This window comes from Rattus rattus, chromosome X, assembly GCF_011064425.1.
Source record: "Rattus rattus isolate New Zealand chromosome X, Rrattus_CSIRO_v1, whole genome shotgun sequence".
In the NCBI taxonomy this organism is placed as follows: domain Eukaryota; kingdom Metazoa; phylum Chordata; class Mammalia; order Rodentia; family Muridae; genus Rattus; species Rattus rattus.
This window is the reverse complement of record NC_046172.1, coordinates 57,847,888-57,861,462: the sequence shown is the minus strand read 5'-3', so window position 1 is coordinate 57,861,462 and position 13,575 is coordinate 57,847,888.

The following is a 13,575-nucleotide window of genomic DNA, read 5'->3' as shown; positions in this document are numbered from 1 at the left end:
TGTGTGTGGTGGTGGGGGGGTGAGTCAGTAAAACTGAGAAGCCTACAGTCTAACCAGGAAAACAGTAGAGAAAATATAAACTATAAACATCAGATAAAGAAGGGACATCATGCTTGACCTCACACAAATTTTAAAGACAAGACTATATAGATAACTTTGTGCCTGGAAATTGGTAAAATTGAACAAAATGGATGAATTCTTTCAAAGTCACAAACTCTCAAGGGTCCCTGTAATGAAAGGGATGGTATGAACAGTTCTATACCTTTCTTAAAATTTGGTTTGCTGTTAGAAACATTCCAGCAAGAAAAAAAATTCAAGCACTGGTTATTTCACTGATAAATTCTACCAAACATTTTAAAATAATGAAACCATACCAACACATCATAAACTTGCAGAAAATATGAGAAAGGAGAACTTTCCAACCCATTTCATCTGAACCGAATATTAGCCTGATAAGAAAACTAGGGAAAAGCATTATAAGAGAACACCACTTGTGAATGTAGATGTGAAAGTTGTCAATAAAATGTTCAAAATTAATCAATATAAGTCACTGTTTAACAGAATAAAAAGGAAAGAGAAATAAATGATCATCTCAATAGGTTGAAAACATATTTAACCAAATTCAACATGTATTCTTTTCTAAGTGCATTTTTCTTATTATTTATAATTTTAACAAATTTTCCATTGATTTTTATAGCCTTGCAAAATCTCTACACGACAGTTGCATTTGCTGTAAACCCATCACATGGAGATCAGAAGCAGGAGATTGGCAAATGCAAAGCCTTCCTGGGATACTTAGTGAATGTGAAGACAATCTGGACTACAGCAACTTTTGATAAAAACTATCAGATTTTATTTTATGTGGCTAGGATATAGGATATAAAGCAAGAAAGGGGGTTGCAGTAACAGATCATGTGTGAGTGTTGCATAAACTTGGATTGGCTGTAATTTGCTAATGTGCTGGAGATGGTTGTGAAGAAGCATAAAGAGCCGGGATGCTGATGCAAGGTTCCAAGTAACCAGGGAGAATGGCAGTGGGATGGAGGGATGACACAAAGGGTAAATTTAGCACTTGTTGCTCTATCATGATGACATGAGGCCATATGCATTAGTGAGTGTCTGTCACCCCAGGTCTCCTACTGTGAGATAAGATACAGGAGATTCCTCAAAAATTATGCTACCATAGCAACAAACAAGATACTATCACAGTCAAGGAGCAAGATTAGGAACAACAACAAAGTTTGTCTTTTGACCTCCATATGTATGACACACACACACACACACACACACACACACACACACACACACACACACACACACACGGGGGAGGGAGGGGAGAGGAAGAGGGAGAGATTCTTTAACAGAGAGTCAAATGAATAAAAATCTCACTATGATAATACCTAAATTATTAATAAAGAGTTATGATGAATTTTTATGTAACAATGACATAAACACTAATACTGAAAGATCACATAAGAACTGTTATATTCTAAGGAATTCCTAGAGATTAAGTTTTTCTATCTTTTAACAACACAATGCTGTTATTGCTCTATCTAAGAAATGGGAAGGGTAAATATCTAAGGTCACACAGTGGGTAGCCTGTGAGCCATCATCAATTTTAGAACATTACCATTTATATTTAGCTATCTTTTAAATATCACCAGTTGGTAGTAATTGTTTAATAGCACTTTAAAACACAATAGATAATTAACACAGAGATACTTAAGTAACTCCTGTTCTCCATCTTACAGACGTAACCATTCTCCTGAGTGGGTTTCTTCAACTGCAAGCATGCTTCTATATTATTACCAACTCTGTGTGAACACATAAGAAATATTTTTGTGTTCTTGTTTATAAAACCTTTTATATTTTGTGCATTATGAATCGTGTTTTACACCCATTAAATTCTGACACTACGAAGAGTCTATAGCACCATCATTTATTTTTTAATTCTACTGCATAAATTGTCGGGAATTTTTATTGCTCTCTAAACATATTTAACACCATACTACTTCTCTTCATACATATATAAAAGTAGATGAATTATTGGATTAAATAGAATACATTAATTATTTTAACAAATTAATTGGGTTTCACATAGCATGCATATTTTATACTTTGGTGCACAGTGTTAAACTTAATTTTTATTGGGAGTTTGGAATGTGCATGTATCTGTGTGAGTGGGTGTGTGTGTGTGTGTGTGGGTGTGTGTGTGTGTGTGTGTGTGTGTGTGTGTGTGTGTGTGTGGGTGTGTGTGTGTGTGTATGTGTGTGTGTGGTGTGTATGTGTGTGTGTGTGTGTGTGTGGTATGTGTGTGTGTGGTGTGTGTGTGTGTGTATGTGTGTGTGGTGTGTGTATGTGTGTGTATGTGTGTGTGTGGTGTGTGTGTGTTGTGTGGTGTGTGTGGGGTGGTGTGTGTGTGTGTGTGTGTGTGTGTGTGTGTGTGTAGAGGGCAAAGGACAACATCAGGCGCCCTGCTCTATCACTTTCTACCTTCAGAGAGGACTTCTCACTGAAGACCAGCAGCCAGCAAGCTTCAGTGACCTAAGTGAAGTACAGTTTAGTGAAACCAGAAAAAAATAATAAAATCAGCTCAATAAAGAAAAATAGATTTTTAATTTCAGAAGTCCATAAAAAGTTAGTTTCTTTGTGGGGAGGAGCAATGGAATTGCTAAACGTTTAAATATGACTAATGTCAAGAGTGAAAATGAAGTTCATAGGACCCATTATGTGGATATTTAAAAATGAAAATGAGGTACATGAACACATCTAGGCACATAAATTTAACATTTAGAAGAAATTGACCATTTTTAAAGACAGAAAACAACAGCGTTCACTCATATATAACATTAACAACAATGTATCTAATAAACAAACTGAATGTATAGTTAGAACTAAACAGCAAAGGAAACAGCAGGTTGACATGGGTTCACTGGAAATTAAACCAAATATTTAAATAAAATTAATATGTAGTAAAATACACCAATTTCAGTGAAAATGTTGATGAGATTTGACATATATGAATAGACTATAAGATAAAAATAAGAAAAATTGCTATCTAGGAGTTAAGCTTATTATTCATTTACCATACATTAAAGCGGAAAATAAAATGTTCTACATGTAATATTCATTTTTTCATGAATATGTTCTACTAATTTTTTCTACTGATCAAAACCTACAAACTGTAGATAACTTTTCACCAACTAAAGTGCTCAAGACACCAGATCATTTTTCTTTCCAAGATCAAGCACACACTTTCTGAGTCCCTCTTGGGTACATGTGAATAAATCCTGCTTCCTGTCCCAAAGGAACAATCTCCTTAGGAGTGTAAAATTTGTAGTATCAATGAATTTTCAAAGAGGCACTTAAAGATTTTTAAGATGCTTTTAAAGATAAGAGTCTGGTGAGGTGGCACACACTTTCAATCCCAGCACTCAAGCTGCAGAGGCAGTTAGATTTCTGTGAGTTTGAGGCCAGCCTAGTCTACATGGTGAGTTCCAGGACAGCCAGGCTTGTTACACAGAGACACCTTGTTTCAAAAAAATCCATATACAGATAGATAGGTATAGGTTTAGATATAGATAGATAGATAGATAGATAGATAGATAGATAGATAGATAGATGATAGATAGATAGAGAAAGAGAGATAGATAGATAGATAGATAGATAGATAGATAGATAGATAGATAGATAGATAGATAGATAGATAGAGATACTATTTTTTCCATTCACACCTTGACGACCATTTCATAGTAGTAAGACAAAATGCTTTCTCTCTCCATACTAAAAGAGTTCATTTTTACATTCTTATCTCGGTAAATCACCCTGACTCTCTCAATAACAGTGTCTGTCATCTTCCCTCCATTTCATAGCTCTTCATGCCTTGAGAACCTTCCTCCAAAGTCACTTCCTGAACAGGGCCACTGTATTAAGCAATTTGGTCATTCAGAATTATTTACTAAGCACATTTAGGAACTATGGATACAGCAGTGAACAAAACAAAATCTACCTCAAGCAGCTCTTTCATTATAAAGGGACAACATAAAATAAGCAAGTAAGTAAATGTAGGGATGTAAATGTTTATAAATTATATGAAGAAAATAATGCAGGATATATCATCAGACATGGCTTCTGGGCAGGAGAGTTTTGTTTGCTAGAAAGACTCAATATAGAAGGATATTTGGGATTTGAGGAGGAAACCAAAAGAGGTAACAAAGCAAACCATTTGGTGTTCATCTATGGGGAGAGGAAGACAGATCAAAAAGTGTAAACATCCCAAGTCTAGAACGTGCTTGGCAAGTTTGGCTGGCACTAAGAATAAAGGGTGGAGTGGAATGAAATGACTAGAATGGTAACCGTGCTGATCACATTAAAGACTGTTGATTCCATTATCACTCAATGGGAGCAAAAGCAGGACATGACTTATTTTTAAAGGATCACTCTAGCAGCTATACAGAGATGAGATTGACATAGGAGGTAAAGTGGAGAGTAGCTCGGAGTTGTTGATTTATCCCAAAGCAGTAGCAGAGGACATAAGAAGCCATATGGAAACTATTTATGATGTGTAGTTGATACAATTGCTAGGAGGTTGACTGGACTATGCAGGGGGAGAGAATTGGGTTATAATTGCTGGAACAGTGCTCTTCTGTTGGAAAATGGAGACGAAATGTAGTGCACAGGCGGAGGAGTTGGCTTTAGATAAAAGCATGGACAGTTCACCTAGAGGAGCATGAGAGGAATTTGGCACAGAAGCAGCCAGGTGAGTAAGTATGAGAATTGGAAACTTGAAGGCTCAGTACTGACTGCTTCCTCCTTTGTGATAGAAAGAAACCTGGAGCTAGGAATGAAAAGGAGAGACTTGATGGAGAATGGGTATAAAATAGTCATCCAAACACAGTCACTGACTCCTAACCTCTGTATCCATGTCCACCCACCTGGACTCATTTTCCTTGGTTTGTCTATGTTCTTAGAACCTCTTTTCACATTAAATCCTCACCTTGAATGATAGAAACACTCATATAAGTAGTTCACTAAGGACAGAATAATAAACCATTAATTTCCTTATAAAGGAAGCTTCCTCTTGGGGAAATGATGATGTGGTCTATCTACTACTACCTCTGACATGATTCTCAAATCTCCATCCCCACTGCCATTCTCCCTGGTTACTTGGAACCTTGTATCAGCATCCCAGCTCTTTATGCTTCTTTATGACTCTCTCCAGCACATTAGCAAATTACTGCCAATCCAAGTTTATGCAACACTCACACATGATCCGTCACTATAACCCCCTTTCTTGCTTTATATCCTATATCCTAGCCACATAAAATAATACTTGATCCCTGACTACAACAGATCTTTCGAATGCCCTGTGTTCCTATGTACTTTTTCCTCTGCATGGAATGAATATCTTCCAATCATTAGAGACTTGGCTCAAATGGCTCCTTCTCAGCAGCACCCAAGGAAAAAGTAACGTCATTTAGGCCTGCCTATGTCTGCTGTAGCAGTCATCTTTCCACATCCAAAGTGTTCAGGTGCATAGCTTCCCTACTGGTTCTGTCACTCATCTTTTATGACAAGCTTTTAGTTCAGTGCCTGGCACACAGAACAGCAACAGAGGTTGATTGAATGAATTGACTTTAGGATCAAAAATAAGTCAAATCTATACGTTGACATTAAATACCGAAAATACCATATAACGCATATGTAAAGCTCTATATAAATATAGATATAACCATTTACATGCACTGTTCTCAACCTGTGGGTTGTGACCCCTTTGTGGAGTTCCAATGACACTTTTACAGGGTCACCTAAGACCATCAGAAAATGCAATTACATTACAATAACAAAATAACAGTTATGAAATCACAAAGAAAATAATTTTATGGTTGGGGTGAGTCATCACAAGATGAAGAACTATATAAAAGGGCCACAGCCATTAAGAAGATTGAGAGTTGATCTCTGCATTCATTGGCTTACCTGAGCTATGGGAAGTTCACTCAGAACTCAGGGGTTAGGGGTAGGATTAGGTTTAGGGTTAGGGTTAGGGTTCTTATTTTCTAATTCAAACTCCTTTAGTTGTCTTATCCTCCAGCTAGAACTCAAGTACTGTATTGAATAGATATTGAAAGAGTAGACAGCCTTTTCTTGTCCCCAATTTTAGTTGAATTGCTTTGAGTTTCTTTCCATTGAGTTTGATGTTGGCTATTGACTTGCTGTATTTTTGCTTCAACTTGGTATGCTATGTTTAGTTGATCTCAATGGGAGGCCTGCCTTTTTCTAAAGAGAAATGGAGGAGGAATAGATGGGGGTGGCAGAGGAGAGATGGGGGATAGATTGGGAGGGGTGTGGATTTTGATCCCAATGTAAATAATAATAATAGGAAAACATTTTGAAGAAGGTTGAGAAATATGGATTTAAATGAAATTTTCTCATATGGGCTGACAAAACTCCCTCCAAGAGACAAAGACCACATAACAAAAATTCCCAACACCAGGTATGATAAGCCTAATTGAGTTATTGGTTGAGGTTATCCAAAATACTCCCAAAACATATGGGCTATTGCTATTCTCTTGGTTTTCCATCAGAGGTGGAAAGGAAGTCCCTAGTCCTGAAAACACCATGTACTTCAGACATAGGACCCAGAGTCCCCTGAGCTGGATCTGACCTCAAGACTTCTCCCCAAAGATTAGTTTCATCACACCAGAAGCTGCTATGCAAACTTCTAAAAGAAGGAAGCAACTAACAGTCCTAGTCGGCTATGATGCCTAGGAACAAGAATGGTACAATTACCCTAAGGATGCAATGGAGGCATGCATACCTCGGCAGTAGCCAGCAGCTTTCTAGTCAACAAGAGGGAAATCATTCCTCTTACTGCAAACCTAGCCAATTACTCAGAGCTAGTGAAGTCTTGAATCTTGGGGGAGAACCTACGCTTACTGTGATATTATTTCTTCTAGTAGTACCTATAAAGTCTCATTAACATGACTGTGAGTTGAACAAAACAACAGACATGTCAAAGTGGACAGAGGAAAATTAATTGCCAATTTATTAAACCAGCACAATCCCTATCTAGATTACAAATATTTCTCTTTATACCCATAGATGAGCAGATTCCTCAATCTTTATGGAGGAAAGTTCTATAGACCACTACAGAAAACCAAAACCAATGAATGCAGAGGCATGGACAGTCAAAGAATACATCACAATATAATCCCATCCCTAGGCTCAGGATCATTGTAGAAAGTAGGGCTCTGGAGATTCTCAAGTCAGAAGATCTGTGAGTTGCCGTGATACTACTTCTCCTGGTACTCAGAAGCTACACCTATCAAGTCTCACCAACAGGACTGACAAAACGTGATCTGAATAAGAGCAACAACATTAAGAATGGCAAAGTGGACAGGGGGAAAGCCAGGCAGCTTCAATACTACAAAGGGAACTACAGGCAACTAAAGTGTGCTGAAAGTTGGAGCACTAGTGTGTTTTCCTGGGGGAAGAGCACACCAACTGATAATGCCATATAAAATGATGAGACCTGAAAACATACATACAAGTGACATTATATAGACTGAACAGGAAATATTTAGGAATACACACACATGCACGCACACGCACACACACACACACACACACACACACACACATACAAATCTAATGAAATAAAAGAAAGCATGACTTTAAAATAGTATATGAGAGTTTGAGAGGGTCAGAAAGGGAAGCAGGAAATGATTTAATTATACTTACAAAAAGAAAAGAAAAACAACATCCAATGAAATGAAGTATTTAACACATCCAAAAAGTAGGATAAACAGAACAAAAGAAAACCTCAGAAATTTTAAAGGCCTAGACTTAAGTGTAGACACCCCTCCATTTTCACTAAGTGTACAAACAATGGATGGAGTAAAACCTCTCAACATTTATTAGGGAAGATGATGTCGTCTTTAGATACCCTAAGAAAAATAAAGAACGAATACACCATATGACTTTGTAGTTCATGTCAATTATTTAGCATGATAACTCTATAAGAGAATTGAAATTTCATTTCTGAGGAAACTGAGACTCAGAGAATCACAAATCAAAGATAATGTATGCAGTAAGAAAGCAAAAGGCACAGCTGAGGTAGATCCAGGTCTGCCCTCCTGTCAGTCTATGGTCTCTCTGCAATTTAGCTGAGTAGATTTGCCACGACTTCCCAACAAGGATGCCTATAAGAGCCGTAAACTGTTTGGGTTCACTGTCATTTTCTCATAGTCACATATTCTCTGTGCCTTTGCTCTCCATCCCCTTTCTCCTTCTCTTGCCTCCCCCTTTTATCCTTCCCTTCCTGAGATCCAGTTAACAATGTTTCTTTTCCATGCTAAGTTTGAAGTCTTGTTCTCCAGGAATCCTCCAAAGTTACACAGTTGTGTTAATGCTTTTTTTTCCCTGAAGGGGTGACATTTCTAACTCTTTTGCTTGGTCCTTCAGTCAGAATATTTTTACTGACCTGACCTATCTTCCAGTTGATTAGTCAGTCCTTTCTTGAGATGCTAATCTATTGCTAAATGCGTGTATCAAATCATGTATTTTAGTTACTATAATTGTCACTTCCAAAATTTGCTTTCCTTTTATTGTTGTTTACTATTCTCTAAAAATCTCCATGTTGAAATCCTAAACCGAAACGCAATGGTATTAGTAGATAAAGTACTTTAGCCATAAAGACTCTCTTAAGTGAAATTAATCCCCTTATAAAACAGACCCCTGCAATACCTTCCAGGTAAGGACAAACAGGGAGGATGATCAACTATGAATCAAGAAGATCACCTTCTGCAGATTCCAAATCTAATTGGACACAGCCTCCAGAACTGTGAAGATATCCAGTCTGTAGGACTATGCCATGCCAGTCTTAGAACTGGTAAAAAGTCAGCAGCTCGTTTATTCATGTTACATATTGATGTTAAAAGTTAATGAAGATCAGTATATTATTATTGTCTACTAGAGATTTACTTAGCTTTTAGCAAGTAGGAAGGGACAAACCCCCTTGGTCCTGTCTAACACTGAACTAATTCAAAGCTGTACTTTAGTCTCTGGGGAAGTTTTTTCCAGTTCATCCCTACTCCTAGACTTTAGCCCTTTGGGGATCCCAACTGAATAATTAGGATAATTATTCAGGGTTCCTCCTCTTTGGCAGACTCTGAACTCTAATTTCTGTCTCCCCAGCATTACGGAATTACTGGAAGCCCTGCTTAGCTGTTGAGCTGTACATCTGCCACTTTGTTTAGCTTTTTCAACTTCTTTGTCCTGCCCCTCCCTCTTATAAATCAGGAACTGTTCCAAGGGAAAATAATACAAAATATTGGACTCAACTCATTTCATTGTGTGTTCTTTTTCCCTGGCAATTTGAAAGCATAGCTTTGGATCACCAGGATCTATCTTAACTCTATTTTGTGTCTCGAAAGCCTGTAAGACTGCTGAGCCCCTGCTCATTTTCTGTCTCTTTCACTACTTTGGGTTTAGTTCCTTGGTTTCTTTGTGCACACTACTTCCACTGGCAAGTGCCCGAAGAAGGAAACATAGCACAGAATGTTGGGCTCATCTCAATATATCATTTTTTCTGGAAATTTGATCCTTTTTTGCTTTGAAAACACTCGGGTGCCTTCAAACAGAAAGCAGCACATGTACAATACAGTATAGAGAGCAAGGGAAATGACTGCTAGTTTGATGAGTGACAGTAAGGTAGGACAGAAAGAAGGAAACAAGCAGAAGTCTGTTTGCAGAAGGTGTTATCTATATTCTACAAAATTTTGTTCAGATAGTTACTGGCATTCCTAGAAGTAGAAGTCTCCCATATATTCAATCAGTTTTGTAGAGAATGGAACAATGGAAATTAAAGTGCTGGAGACATGGCTTGGAGGGTAAAAGCATTGACTGCTCTTCCAAAAGACCCTGGTTCAATTCCCAGCACTCATATGGAAGATCACAACTGTCTATGACTCCAGTTTCAGGAGACATATCTCCCTCTCCTGGCCTCTGAGCGTATCAAGAATACGCATGGTACACAGACATACATGTAGCCAAAAGGTATAAAAAGGAAGGCCTAAGTGTGGACACCTGAAATCCACTTAGAAAGGGAACAAAATAATTACAGGAGGCAAGGGAGGGAGGAAACTGGGTAGCAGAGGAGAGGGGGGAGGAGAAAAAGAGGGGCAGGATCAGGTATGTAGAGAGACAGGAGGGACACCCAGAGGATCAGGAGAATCAAAATATGCAGCAGTGGATATTAAGGGGCAGGGGTAACCTCTAGAAAATCCCAGAGACCTAGGATGTGAGAGGCTCCCAGGACTCAATGGGAATGACCTTAGCTGAAATACCCAGTGGTAGGGAGATGGAGCCTGAAGAAACACCTCTAGTAGATAGACATGGCCCCCAGCAAAAGCAGGAGGCCACCCACACATCTTCAAATTTTTAACCTAAAATTATTCCTGTCTGAAGGAAATGCAGGGACAAAAATGGAGCAGAGACTGAAAAAAAAGGCCACCAAGTGACTGGCCCTACTTGGGATCCATCCCATGCACACACAACAAATTCTGACACTATTACTGAGGCCATATTATGCATGCTGACAGGAGCCCAGCATGGATGTTCTTCGAGAGGATCAATCAGCAACTGAGACAGATGCAGATACTTGCAGCCAACCATTGGATTGAGGTCCAGGACCAATCTGGAAGAGTTAGAGGAAGGACTGAAAGAGTTGAAGGGGATTGGAAGAGGATAGGAAGAACAATAGTGTCAACCAACTCAAACTCCTTAGAGCTCCCAGAGAATAAGCCAAAAACCAAAGAGCATACATGGGCTGGTCTGTTGCTCGGGGCACATGTGTAGCAGAGGATTGACTTGTATAGCCTCAGTGGGGGAGGATGTGCCTAGTCCTGTAGAGACTTGTTGCCCCAGGGAAGAGGGATGCTGGTGAGGGTGAGGTGGGGATGGGTGGGTTGGGTGTAGGAGCACTGTCTTAGAGATGGGGTGGGGGAGATGGGGTGAAGAACTCAGGGAGGGTGGAGCAGGAAGTGAGGCAACTTTTAGAATGTAAATAAATATAAATTGTAATAAAGATTTTTTTAAAACTAAATTCATGGTAACTATTGAAATCAAATAGAGTTGTCTTCAAAATTAAGAAAGTAACAACTAAAATTTAAGTTTTCTGCAGTGAAAAGCTTATAAATTCAAAGGCAAAAATGTCTTAAATTCAAGTCTTTGGATCATCTGACTAATTTATAGAAAAGTATAATAAATATTCTAAAACAATATGAGTAAATATTGTATGGCCAAGAATGTAAAAACTGAATATCCAAATATCATTTCTAATGCCTATAAGCAAGTTCAAGAAGTATCATGAGTTACACATGTTCAGAAAAGTCATTTGTACACTTTCCCCAATAATATTACCATCTAAGAACAATGTACAAGTACTGACTTATAATACTGAATATCCAGTAAGTCAGAAAGCACTTCTCTATTTTGTGATTTTAAAAATCTAAAAAACCAACAACAAAGATAACTGTCCCACAAAGATACCAAGACGGCAGCATAAAACACTAAACATGTACATAAACTGACAGGGAGAAGTGTTTACATGATCTATGACTCTGGGAACTGTCACTTCCATGACACTCAGGTCAGTAGAGTTTAATGGAGGAGGTAAAATTTCTAGCTCTTTCAAGACGACACCAGAGAAATGGTTTGGCAGACAAAAGAAAAAGAATTCTCTATGCATGACACAAATGGAAACAGTCAGAAAATAAAGATTCCACACACAGAGAAGCCAGAAGAGGTGTTCTCTATGAAATACCAAGTCATGAACCCAGGCTTGGAGGCACATACCTGTAACCCAGCACTTGGGGAGTGAGGAATGAAGATCACAAGTTTGAGGAGAGACTAGGCTATAGAACTGAACCCTATCTTTAAAAGAGAAGCTATGTTACTTGCTAGAGCATCAACTAGAGTTTATCAATGGCTATACCACTAAACAAAATGGCATCTTCTCGTACAGCAATAATTGACTATCAATATCCCCTTGGGAAAGGTGGGTCCTGGTGAACTTCTCCCTTACCCATAATGAAATGGTGACAATCTCTCACCAAGACAAACAAACACCAAAGAAAGTAGGAGGTGGCCTTCGTGGAAAGAGGAGGGCTTTAGAGGTTTCAGCAGGAGAGAGAGGGGTGAGAGAAGATAAATAATGAGGAGATGAAAATGACTAAAAGCCATAACCTGAAACTTCAAAAACAAAATACAAATTGGGCCATGAATTGCCTAAAAGAAACGGGGACAGCACAATGGTCATGAAACATCACAAGCAGGGTTGTAGTTCAGACAAAAGGAATCAGCTTGTTTCATCTACATTTTTGTGTCTATAGTTCTGGAGGATAGCATAAAGGACCCACTACTAAACAAATACTTTATTCCTCCCAGGGACTGATGAACACTTTTCACTCTTTTAAAATTATACCTAGAAGTTAGCTCACCAAAGAAATCACGTCGAAAACCAAGTATATAGCTACTGTACATTGGCATTTCATAGCACCACGAAGCAAAACACTAGACCTTGTACCACTTCATTTAGCTTTCGGATGCCAGAGTCTAACTTACTAAAATTTCAATTCGGTTGCAACAACAGTTCTGACCTTCAAAACAATGTAGAATATTGGAAGGGTAGAGTTAGCAAGACCTAAAGTTCTAAACATCTGCAAAAGCCTAACAACAGTTTATATTTGGATTACTATTCTCCCCAGGGGTGAGGATAGAGCACTAAAAAAATAAGGAAAAGATAGCAAGAAAGCTTGGTTCCCTGAAGAAAGTGCATAGCCTTAAGATTACATAATACTGCCAGAAGTAACTCAACTACAGCAGAAAAATTTCAAACACATTCTAACATGCCTCTAATTAAGATAGTTTTGGAGGTTCCAGAATTATAGCTTATCAAACCTGAAACCAAAGAATTTACCAAGATTAAAAGATTACCAGCTTTAACTGAAGGAAAAGTGTACTGGAAGAAACAGGTTACTTGGACTATTCTAATATAATGTCATTTTGGCCTTTCCTGTAACTGCTGTTGTTTTTGGTGCAATAAGTAGTAATAAACACCTGAATTAAAACATGTTGTTTACTGTGCAAAATATAATACTATGCATACTTGGAAGATTCAAACTAAATGTCTGGTAACTTCATTTTTTTAAAAGAATGCAGATGTACTACAACCGTACAGTTTCTTAAAATATGTCAAGAAATACAGCTAAGACATAATGAAGTGTCTAACAAGCAAAAAATTTGCAGCATGTAGAAGCAAGCTGGGTACCCACACAAGGTATGTATTTTGAAATATTTATGGATGGTTAACCAGAAAGGCTAATTTAACACCTACACATCAATTCCATGGAGACTGGGCTGCAAAATATTTGCATTTACTGCTCAGTAAGAAAATCATCACCAGCACTGTATTAAGAGTGTCAGTTGTAATTAGGTGAAATTTCATAATTTAAAATATATGCAATCATCTTCCCTGAGAACTTTAATTTATATAACCTAACTGGAAGGCTCTCA